Genomic DNA, 11,815 nt, shown 5'->3' with positions numbered 1-11,815 from the left:
TTGTACGAGCTGCATTAACATGGACTGTTCGCCTCTACAGTACAGAATCTTGAAACTTTACTGGCAGATACCGTATGTACTATGTCAATTAACACAGTAGCTGGACACATTATTATTAGTGCTTAACTATCTCTCCCAGCCCAGTATTATTAGTCCCTAATTAATAGGGCCCCTAGAGGCCGGTGTATCTTTACTGTACACCCCGTACTAGTCCTGGCACTTTCCGACTTGGGTGCAAAGTGTGTGGTTCAGCTTGATTTGAATCTTGCTCCAGGGATGTCTCTTCAAAACTTTAAAATGACTTTCAAAACTCCAGCACTAAAACTTGTAGAACTTGCTCCTTGTTATGCTCAGTTAAAATTCATGGCCTTTGCAAGCTGTCAATAAATTATTATGGAATTGGCTGTTTATTATAGTGAATCATTCCTTTTTCCCCCCAGATTTTTCTTTTCAGATGTCTCATGCGGTGACTTGTTTACCTTTGCTCATTCAGCCGCACACCGCCTCTGTGAAATGTACTTTTTGGCCTTCTGCGCATTTGTGTTTGAAAGGCTATGATGATGGATTAATTTTTCCAGCACACGGAGCGTGCAGATTAAACAGGCGAAACTCGGAGGCTGCGGCTCACGGCTGCATCGTCACAGAAGGCAGAAACACACGAGTTCGATCGGGGAACATCCTGCCCAACGTGGTACTCAGATTAGCTGCTCACCCCACTTTCCAAGGTAATCCTCGCGGTGGCCGAGTGCCAGTCATTATACTGAGAATAGCAACAGCAATAAAAAGTCCTCCCAGCATGCCTTGCTGCAGGTATTTCTCTGCCAGTATAAACACGGGCGCTCTGCAAGCAATGGCAGGCACCGGCCGAGCGTATGAAATATGCATGTGACGGGTGGGTGGGGGGCAGTTCTCTGCAGCACCGCTGCATTCGTTCATGCACACGGGAATAGTACGAAGGCCATTTCCCCGTTTCCACATTTCCGCATTTCTACACTCACAAAACGTGTCGATCTTTGAAACTTCATGCACAGGTGTGTGCAAATCCATACACCGATATTTAGGGATCAGTGCCGTTTCTTTCACAGACACACAGCTCGGGCGCTCTGCACCATTTGTTACATGGGAAGAAGCAGCACCGGCAGCAACACCATTACTCATGTGTTTATTTACCTACAAATAAACCCTCTCGCATAATTGTATGTAATTTTTTAGCTGGATGAGTTGCTGGATGAGATGCCTTGTCCCATGTGATTCTGACTTCATTAAACCCATGCCTAACCAAGAGGTTTCATAAAGTTGAATCAGAAGCATCGTATTGCTACGAAATATTATATTGCTATGAATTCCACGAATGACAGTAGTTATTTAATTATTTGCTATGTTCATTTGTTCATGAGTTAATTCAGGCGGGGGGCACGGTGGTGCAGTGGGTTGGGCCGGGTCCTGCTCTCCGGTGGGTCTGGGGTTCAAGTCCTGCTTGGGGTGCCTTGCAATGGACTGGCGTCCCATCCTGGGTGTGTCCCCTCCCCCTCCAGCGTTATGCCCCGTGTTGCCGGGTTAGGCTCCGGCTCCCCGTGACCCCGTATGGTATAAGCGGTTCAGAAAGTATGTGTGTGTAGTTAATTTAGCTCTACATCAGTTATTAGGTTGTGAATAAACTTATTATCCAAAATTGTAAATGGTCTCTCAGGAGCTGCAACATTCAACACTTTTGCACATTATTGCACATTTTTCATCATTGTCTTTTAAAAACGTTTTCAAAAAATTTTCCACGATTTCCATATAACCGCGAGAATGTGCCGTACGGTGGAGCTTTACATGGGAAACAGTTGGAAAGTCAGACTGCGTGTTTGACTGAGGCCACTCCCTCCCAGATACCCCCGCGCTTTGGCACAAACACAAGGAGCCGAACAGAGTCCCGTTGTCAAGGTAACACACGGGCCCCTGTGCATGTGTGCGGCAGCTGTCCACGGGTGGCTCGGAGGCTCGGAAAGTGGTGCGCGCTCAAGGTTGAGCCATGTGGCCGAAGCCAGGTATAGGCTCCAGACCCGCAAACAAACAAACGGTGCGCGTGCTACACAAGACGCTTCTGTTCCGATAGTTTCTTATACACATAATATTTGCATCTCGTCATAATGACATGACAAACACAAGCATTTAATGCGTTCTTGAGCCTACTGTGAACCAGGTTTTTAACAGACCCTGCTTTCCCATGCTGCCATAATCCAACATAGACCTTCCCAGATCCCTCCACTCCCATTATGTTGTGAGTGCATTTAAGTGTCATATTCAAAGAAAGAAATGTGTTTCTCAGTGCTCTGCTTTTGTTTCACCTCATTTTACAAGCGATCGCTTTTGTTTCAGCTTTTCGGATGCAAGAACTGAACTGCGCAGCCACGCAGTCTTTTTCGTTTGTAAACTCCGAAATCTGTAATCTCAGATTTAGATAAGGATTTAGATTGAGGAACATGTTTTCTCATAACCCAGATGATTAAATATCAGATTCAAAAGTGTGAGTTTCAATTCCTGCCTCTTTATCCGAATACACATTTTCAAAGATACAAACACACGCATTTACTGAACCGCTTGTCCCATACGGGGTCGCGGGGAGCCGGAGCCTAACCCGGCAACACAGGGCGGAAGGGGAGGGGACACACCCAGGACGGGACGCCAGTCCATCACAAGGCACCCCAAGCGGGACTCGAACCCCAGACCTACCGGAGAGCAGGACCCGGTCCAACCCACTGCGTCACCACGCCCCCCCTAAATAAATAAATAAATAAATAAATAAATACACAGAAAATGTTTGTATCTTGGTGGGGTGTGGTGGCGCAGTGGGTTGGACCGGGTCCTGCTCTTCAGTGGGTCTGGGGTTTGAGTCCCGCTTGGGGTGCCTTGCGACGGACTGGTGTCCCATCCTGGGTGTGTCCCCTCCCCCTCTGGCTTTACGCCCTGTGTTGCCGGGTTAGGCACCGGCTCCCCGCGACCCTGTATGGGACAGGCGGTTCAGATGGTGTGATGTGATTTATTTACTTATCATTGTGCATTAATTATATGCCAATTTTCAAAAAGTTTTTTTTTTTTCACAGCAAACACAGCCTTTGTTCCTGTGTCCAGCCCTTAATCAGCAGTAAAATGTGATAAAACAGTGTAGCAGTGTTCACTGTGCTCCCTGCCTCGCGCCCTGTGTTTCCAGGATGGACTTTGACACAGCGACCCTGCACAGTACAAATGACTGAGGGAAGTGGAATTAATAAAGTCATGCGGCAAATGTCTACTTCGCCGCTGCTTTGCGCGACGTTTTTTTTACAGAGCGGAACCCATGAAAAAATTGGGGTACTTCGATATTATTCACCTTTTATTGATTGTCAAGCTGTAGTTGCATTGATGAAGAAACTAAGTTGCGTTTCTAAACTGCGAATATTGTGCTTGAGTAATAAAAAGAAAAAATACCATGTGAAAAATTGAAATAGAAGCGTGTTCACATCTTGAGTGACCTTGTTAGCTTAGTATAGCTTAGTAAACCCACTAGTGAATATCAGGAAGTTTGATTGATCAGTTTGATCAAGCAGCAGCGGAAACCAGTATTCTCCTGGGAAGTACAGTATTCCTGTCAACTCATATTAAATACATTCAAAGTTTCCCTCAGGCATATTGAAATGTTCATGGCAGTTCTATACATCTTCTGCTTTTATGTTCCCAAACAAGGTTCTTGGTTTTTATCATTTCAAACGCTTACATTGGTCAAGATTATGTTTGAAAACCTTTAATAGCCAAAAGAAAAAAAAAAACTGCTACTAAACCAACCGTCATGTAGTTCAGGATTTTTGACCTACTTTTGTTTTCATTATTGACTTATTGGGGGGGGGCGGTGGTGCAGTGGTGCAGTGGGTTGGACCGCAGTCTTGCTCTCCGGTGGGTCTGGGGTTCGAGTCCCGCTTGGGGTACCTTGCGGCGGACTGGCATCCCATCCTGGGTGTGTCCCCTCCCCCTCCGGCCTTACGCCCTGTGTTACCAGGTAGGCTCCGGTTCCCCACGACCCCGTCTGGGACAAGCGGTTCTGAAAATGTGTGTGTGTGTGTATTGACTTATTATGGGGAAACATCACAATACAAACCAGAGCATTTTGCTCGAGTATGACACCGGTATGTGCATTTGACCATGAAAAGATTGCAATATCCCAAAAAAAAAAAAAACTCCAATATCTGAAAAAAGATCTGCAGATTAGATTGTTACAGTAATTCTAAATTATAATTTTTAATTAATTTCCATTTTAACTGAACAACAACATATTATTATTATTATTATCTGTAGTATTATTATTATTATGTATTTCTTCTGATATTTATGGGTTTTGTTTATATGGATTTCTGGGATATAAAGTGTTTTTGAAATAGTTTTCTTTTATATCGCATCTTTTATATCGCAGCCACATATCACAAAGGTGGGGGATTGTGGCCCCTTTCACTGTTATATCTGAAGCTAATTAAACAAGACTGTTGGCTTTTTTAAGTTTTTTTTTTTTGATGACACAAGGACTTCCACATCAAGAGTTTACCTCGGTTCATGGTGGGGAGGAGAGGAGCCACAAGACACTGAGACGTTACCGGTTCATCGCGAGGAGGCTGGAGGCAAAACGGCCGATGGCACAAACACACACACACAAACACACACACACACACACATACACACCTGTATGAGTCATGCGGAAAACTCGCTGTGTGATTTAACAGATTAGGAAGAAGACAGAGCAGTGCATCTATTCGCATGAAACAAACTGCCCCAGACTGCCTGTCTGTCTGTCTGTCTCTCTGTCTGTCTGTCAGTTTTCCTGGCAGGCTCCTTTTAGCAATGACTCTGCTGACACACAGGTGCCAAGACACATCTTCTACTAAAAGCAACTGACATCATCTTCCACCATCACACTAGTCCTACATGCAGCATGAGCCTCGTGACTTAGGGTTCCATACAGCTTTACTTACCACGTTGCTATGGTCACCCATCACGATGAACCCAACAGTGCTGAGGAGCTAAAGAACCGCTCAACACCATTCGAGCACCAGGCGGCATAGCGGTTAGAGCCACCGCCTTGCATTCAAACCCGAAAGACGGACGTTTGAACCCCACCTTCTGCTGTGGTACCCTTCATCAGGCTACGTACCCTGAACTGATACAGTAAAAAATCGCCCTTCTGTTTAAACGGGTCTTTCGGCATACGTTGATCTGGAGTAAAGCATCAAAAAAATACGCTGAGCAAAGGAAGGCAGATCACTCAGCTGGCGGAGAGCTCTGAAAGGAAAGACACTTCGGCCCCCGCAAAGGCTTTGAGACATGGGAAGAGTCACGCGGGGGAGTCGGCGGCGCTGATAGAGGAGCTACAGCTGTTCAAACACTTTGCGCAGATTAGCCCACGAAGCTGATAGCACCCGGTGGACGTGCGGGACAGGCTGGAAAAACAGGCCCCGGTTTCTCCCAGACTCCTAACAGCTGTAAATATACGTCAAGGCATCGGTCTTTGCGTTGCCGGATTCGGGAAATCGGAGCGCCGGAGCGGTGAAGGCACTCTAGAGTTGGGCCCGTGCGTGCGATCGCAGTCCAGCGTCAACGGGACACAGCGTCCTAGAGCCCGGGAATGAGCCGCTGGACAACTAAGTGAGATACATCACCTTTGTAGTGATTTTGCCCTTTTCCCCCTAATACTCCTGAAAGACACACCTTTCAGGATTGTTTTTTTTCTGCTTTTTAATTGAGCAACTGCAACCATGGAGACACACGCAGGGAACCGAGGAGACACTGAAAACGCACCCACGCGCATAACGCGGTACAAGGCCGAAAGGTGAAAGCGTTCATCTCTCGCAGGGCTGCGCGCGAAGGCCCGAAGGGGAGGGCGGATATTGCAGAATTCAGATTAATATTCACGCAGTTCAGATGTTAGCTTTTCTAGCAAAAGAAAGACACTTCACCGCATATTTGTGGAGGGAGCTTCAGGCGTGGCTCATAGCGGTAAAACACATCTCCTTGCCGGGTACGTAAGAGTGGCGAGCCAACGTTCCAGAACTTTCAGCTTTTCGGTTTCAACTGTGACGTGTATTGGCCGTTTTCTGTCAGTTTGCTCTGCGCTCGTTTTTTTGAAGAACAGATATCGCTGTTTTACCGCATTTCCGACCCACCGCACTTCCTTCCGCGGAGCTCGAGTCAGGCGGCACGGAGAGGGAATTCTGCAACGGGCGAGAGATCTCCCGCACCGAGGAAAGCTGCGAAAGGCGAGCGCGGAGGCCCCGGAAAAGGCGACGGATCCGCTGTCCCCTGCTGGGCCCGAGAAGGAAAGAGGGAGAGGTGGAGAGAGAAAGAAAAGGAGCGAGAAAGAGAGAGGGCATCCATTCGTCCCCAAAAGAAGCCACTGCAGCTCCACTCCCTGCTCCCAGCTGCTTTTCCACTGTTGATCTGCTGATCGTACCACGGTGCCACTGAAATTAACTCCAGCAGTCTGCAAACACACACACACACACACACACTCACACACATATGGAAAAGGAATTTCAAAACACTGACCATGAATTAAAAGCAAGAGCTCGGTTAGAAGCTGATTTATGGTGTCATAGGGCTCATCTGAGCTTAGCGCATCCTGGGGGGGCGATTCCATCACTTTGCATTGATCATACGGTCGGCCCAGCAGCCCCAAGTCCACGTGTTCTCGCTGGCATGTCGTTAAGGGGATCCCTCCTGCTGCTCTCTGGTCCAGGCTGGTCACCCACAGCTCTTCTGCTGGTCTTCAGCCAGCTTCTTCCTGACCTTCTGCTTCCAGCGACAGCGTTTCAGCAGACGCCGGAGGTCGTAACCCTCCTTGCACTGCTTCACCCTTTGAATTTGCTTCATGTTTAAGCTAAAAATGAGCCTCCGGTCGCTTGATCGGTTCATGGGATCCTTAGCGGTGTCTGGATGGGCTTCAGGAGGTCCACGAAGCACAGGCTTGCTTTGAAAACAATACAGGTTAACGGAATTAAATATTTAGATGAAATAGAAATATTACAAATATATTTAGTATGTTACTCTCAGTGTGAATGAAAGTTATCAAGTTTAATAAAATTATACATATTAAGAGTTTCTAAGAATTTGTTCATGAACATTGTTCTAGAAGGGGTCCCGTAGTGTTCATCTGGTTCTAGAGAGGTTTCGGAAAAGGTTAAGGACCAGAACATCTTTTCCTGGACTTGATTTTGTCGCTATTGATTGTGCACAAGCTCACACTGTTGAGGTATGATATGAAATGAGAGAGAGAAAATTGTACTAACCCAGGCAATTATTTCAGACTAAATATAATTTCATATAATTGTTGAACAGACATTTTTTACATTAAAACTATAAATCTTCTTTTAGATGTTACTGTACCAATGTGTTTTGTGATGGTTCAGTTCCCCGAGTGGCTGCGCAATGGAAACCACTTCTTATAATCTGTTTTTTCACTTGTATGAAGTGAAGTTTGAAGTTCGTCCCTCACAGCAGAAAAAAAGCAGACAAGTTTATTAATCTTTCAAAGCAGCTTTTTTTTTACCAAAGTAAAATCTGTTCCAGGCAATTCCGTTGTCCATCTTTTCCCAATTAACAGTTTATTTACATGCATTATTTGCATAAGTGAGGCAAGTTGATCACATTTGTACTTGTGGAAATAGATGTTAAAACTGATAATAGGTAACAAATGATATGTAACGAGGAGGCAATTGATGCGTTTAGATAAAGGACTGTTTTTGTCTGAGCGTGAAATAAAGCTGTTTTCACGAGAGCTCGGGGGAAACCCATGGGAAGATGCAGCTGCTCTCTGTGCAAGAGACAAACCCTCCTTTTACCGCGGTGCGCTCACGGCGAGAGAGCGGCAGCTCCCGAGGAATGCGCGCTGCTCCGGGTCTGAGCCGCTCACGCGAATGGTGTCGCCCCCAGTGAGGGTGGGAAACAAAAGGCCCGCCGCTGCCGCCCTTCCCCCACAGCGCGTGACCCTTAGAGCACCTGAAGAAGGGTGAAAGAACTCATTTCACAGCGAGGGCCTGTGAAAACACCCCCCCAGAGAACTGCTGAGGCCCCCCACCGTCCTTCACGCAGCCTTTTGTTTCTGTTCTTCCCCCCAAGGAGGAGGCCGCCGTTTACCCTGCCCCTCCCGAGGGGTCGACCCCCTCCCCCCACAGATGGCCACTCCAAACAAGGCCATTATCTGTCCTTTGTGTGAGGTGTGCCGGTGTGAAGAACTCAAAGGACCTCTCAGCCAGGTGTGTAGGAAACAAGAGGTGTGTGTGTGTGTGTGTGTGTGTGTGTGAGAGGTGGTAGGAGCGCATTGTAAGGGACTGTAAAAGGGAGCTGTGGGGGTTTCACCACCTCTAATGTAAATTTAGAGCCAGGGGCTCAACAAGCACCCCCAGTTTCAGCCTGTCAAAGGTCCCACAGCCCCGAATCCACAGCTATGAATAAATGATGTTTATTAAGGAATTTCAGCAGCAAATTGGATTCTGCAACAGGAACTTTTTTTTTTTTTTTTTAATTATCAGGATCTGCCTAACATCCATGCCTATTTACATCCCATAAGGGCTTGGGCGACACTGGTGAAATCTTAGAGCAAACCTGTGCAGCAGAACGACCGGAGTGGGGCCGCGTTCAACACGCTGGCGCTGCGGAGCTGCGGAGGCGCACTAGAGACACCTAGAGGTGAAAGTGTCGCATTGCACCTATTCAATTCATGGGCCTCTGGTTACAAGGCAAGGCGGGTGGTAACATCGCTATGACGTTTTTTGCAAATTACAGGAAGATTATCATTATTTTTGGGTTCATTTACACGTCCCTATTTGTCCCGTTAGAACAAAACAAATAAAAACTTAAGAGAGAAAAATGGCAATGCTTGGATCTTGATTTAATTTTTTCCCTCTCAGCACTGCAATACTCGTATCATTTTAAACTTAATTTAATAACAATACGCGTTTAGATCTAATAGATGTGCCGGTGAAAATGTCAAAAACTACTGATCACCGTAGTTAATAAATGCAAGCGTTTAACTATTTATACATGCTTTGTGGAGTTCACAATCATGTGTAATACAATCACGTGGCCGAATAGCTAACGCGTTCTTTTTAAGAAAAAAGATTAAATTAAAGTGCAAAACGAAACAGGTTCATTCATTGTGGTGCGCGCTACTTAGGGAACCCAGTCGACCTGCGAAAGCAACTGCATCCATCATCACATGATACTTGAGTCCTTTCTTCATGCTTTTCACCTATTTCAATTCGCAACACATAACCTGTTTTTGCTCATGTATTTTTCTATTGCCGCATTGCTCGTACAATGATAATTACACCAACAGTAAAAGTTTTAAACAGATCAAAGGAGTAACACATATTCATTCACATTGCAGCGCAGACTTTGCAATAAACTACAGCTGAAAGTCGTCGATGTTGTTTTTTCCTCAAACGAAAGGGGGCAGCAAAGACGCGCTTATTGCACCACCACACCGCACGGAGAGGAATAATTATAACTGGCAAAGGCACTAATTAGGCATTAAATGAAATTGCATAAAACAAATAAGCAAATGTAATGACGGCTTTTAACAAGGAGAAAATAAAATGTCTTTGCAGCTCTAAGTCTATTAATTGAGCAGTAGTTGCATGGTGCTCAAGGACAGTTTGGTGTTCAAATTAAATAAAGCCATTTTTCAGAGTTATGCACACACACACATTTTCAGAACCGCTTGTCCTATACGGGGTCACGGGGAACCGGAGCCTACCCGGTAACACAGGGCATAAGGCCAGAGGGGGACACACCCAGGACGGGACGCCAGTCCATCGTAAGGCACCCCCAGCGGGACTCAAACCCTAGACCCACCGGACAGCAGGACCGTGGTCCAACCCACTGCGCCACCACACCCCCTCTCTCAGAGTTATGCAATAATAATAAATGTAATAAATATGTAGGCATCAAGAGCGTCATGATAAACAATTCAGGTGTTACAAGACAGGTTTCCTGCTTTGCCCCAAGTGCTGCCAGAGAGTGTGGGATGAAGAAAGGCAATGCTGATGGGAGTGTCAGTGAGGTGTTTCTGCCCCAGACTCAAAGTATGTGTGGGAGCTGCCGCCCTTGATCAAAGATCTGTCTCGCATGTATGATCCAGTGCCACACATCAGCCAAGACCACATCCTCAGTGCAGTCTGGCATAGAACTGAGCCAGCAACACAGGACACAATGTGAACAGAAAAAAAATAATTAATTAATTAATCAATTTTTTATTATTATTATTATTATTAACAAACCACACCTCAGAAATGTGGAGCTATCCAACTCAACATCGGTATTTGTCAGAATCACCATGTGCTGAATCACATCTTGCATATAAACAAAAGACACACAAGAATTTTAAATTACTAAAGCTTTCAGCTTTCAAAATATCTGATGGAAAAGAGGGCATATTTTTACCAACAATTACTTTTATGTGAGCATTCTCTGCTGTAAAGGAATTGTGTTATATTATTATTATTATAACCGGGGGTGCAGTGGCGCAGTGGGTTGGACCAGGTCCTGCTCTCCGGTGGGTCTGGGGTTCGAGTCCTACTTGGGGTGCCTTGCAACAGACTGGCGTCCCGTCCTGGGTGTGTCATCCCCCCCTCTGGCCTTATGCCCTGTGTTACTGGGTTGGCTCCGGTTCCCCGCAACCCCGTATGGGACAAGTGGTTCTGAAAGTGTGTGTGTATGTATATTATTATTATTTGTTGTTGTTGTTATGATCACAGACCTGCGACAATTGCAACATCAGAAGTCCAGTGCTACGGGTGCTTATATCAGGGGGTTTGGAAAAGTCCAACCATTTCTAGAATAAGAATTTAAAATATGTAAAATATTGTGAAATTACAGGGGGCGCGGTGGCACAGTGGGTTGGGCCGCAGTCCTGCTCTCCGGTGGCTCTGGGGTTTGAGTCCCGCTTGGGGTGCCTTGTGGCAGACTGGCGTCCCGTCCTGGGTGTGTCCCCTCCCCCTCTGGCCTTACGCCCTGTGTTGCCGGGTTGGCTCCATGACCCCATATGGGACAAGCGGTTCTGAAAATGTGTGTGTGTGTGTGTGTTGTGAAATTTCCAAAAGCTCTCAGAAAAGTCAGAACAATGGTAAGAGGGAAAGGGGTTACAAAAATGAGCACACAAATGTGTTTGGCATCAGCACTTTCGAACATGTGGGTCGTGAGGTGTCCAGAGCAGTCCTGATATTTTGGACTGGGTTCTGAAAGATTTTCATTATCTTTGACACATAAAGCAGCAGTTTTACACGTTTGGTGAAAAACGGGACGAACCTCTGTGGCTATGGAATGAACTGTGTTTGTTATGCGAGGGAAACCAGTATTAACGTAAAAATAAAGTAATTAAATATAAACAGAAATTATTAATTTTCAACATTTGAATTTGAAAGGCCAAAGTATGAAATTCATAAAACAACTCTCCTTATCTTTCGGCTGCTTTCATCTTAGTTTATGATGTTGATTGGTCTCCATGGCAGCAGTTTGACTCTTCTTATTGGCACTATTGGAATGGAGAGCACTCACGTACACCTGACAAGAACTGTAAACACAGCAGAAGTGAGTTGGACTAAAGAGAACCAAGACTCCTCTTCTGCTTGAGTGTGTTTTACTGACATCTGCTGGCTCAGCAGGTAAACACAGGTCACACTTCCTCCACCGCTAAAAATGTCAGTGAAGAGAAAGGATAAGAAAATATGAACATTTCTGGAAAAAAAATGTCTGGACCTTCAAAAACTCATGACTTAAGTGTTTGTCATAGGAGGAGGAGCTGTACAATGTA

Source organism: Scleropages formosus, chromosome 5, assembly GCF_900964775.1.
Source record: "Scleropages formosus chromosome 5, fSclFor1.1, whole genome shotgun sequence".
Lineage (NCBI taxonomy): Eukaryota > Metazoa > Chordata > Actinopteri > Osteoglossiformes > Osteoglossidae > Scleropages > Scleropages formosus.
This window is presented reverse-complemented; position numbering follows the sequence as displayed.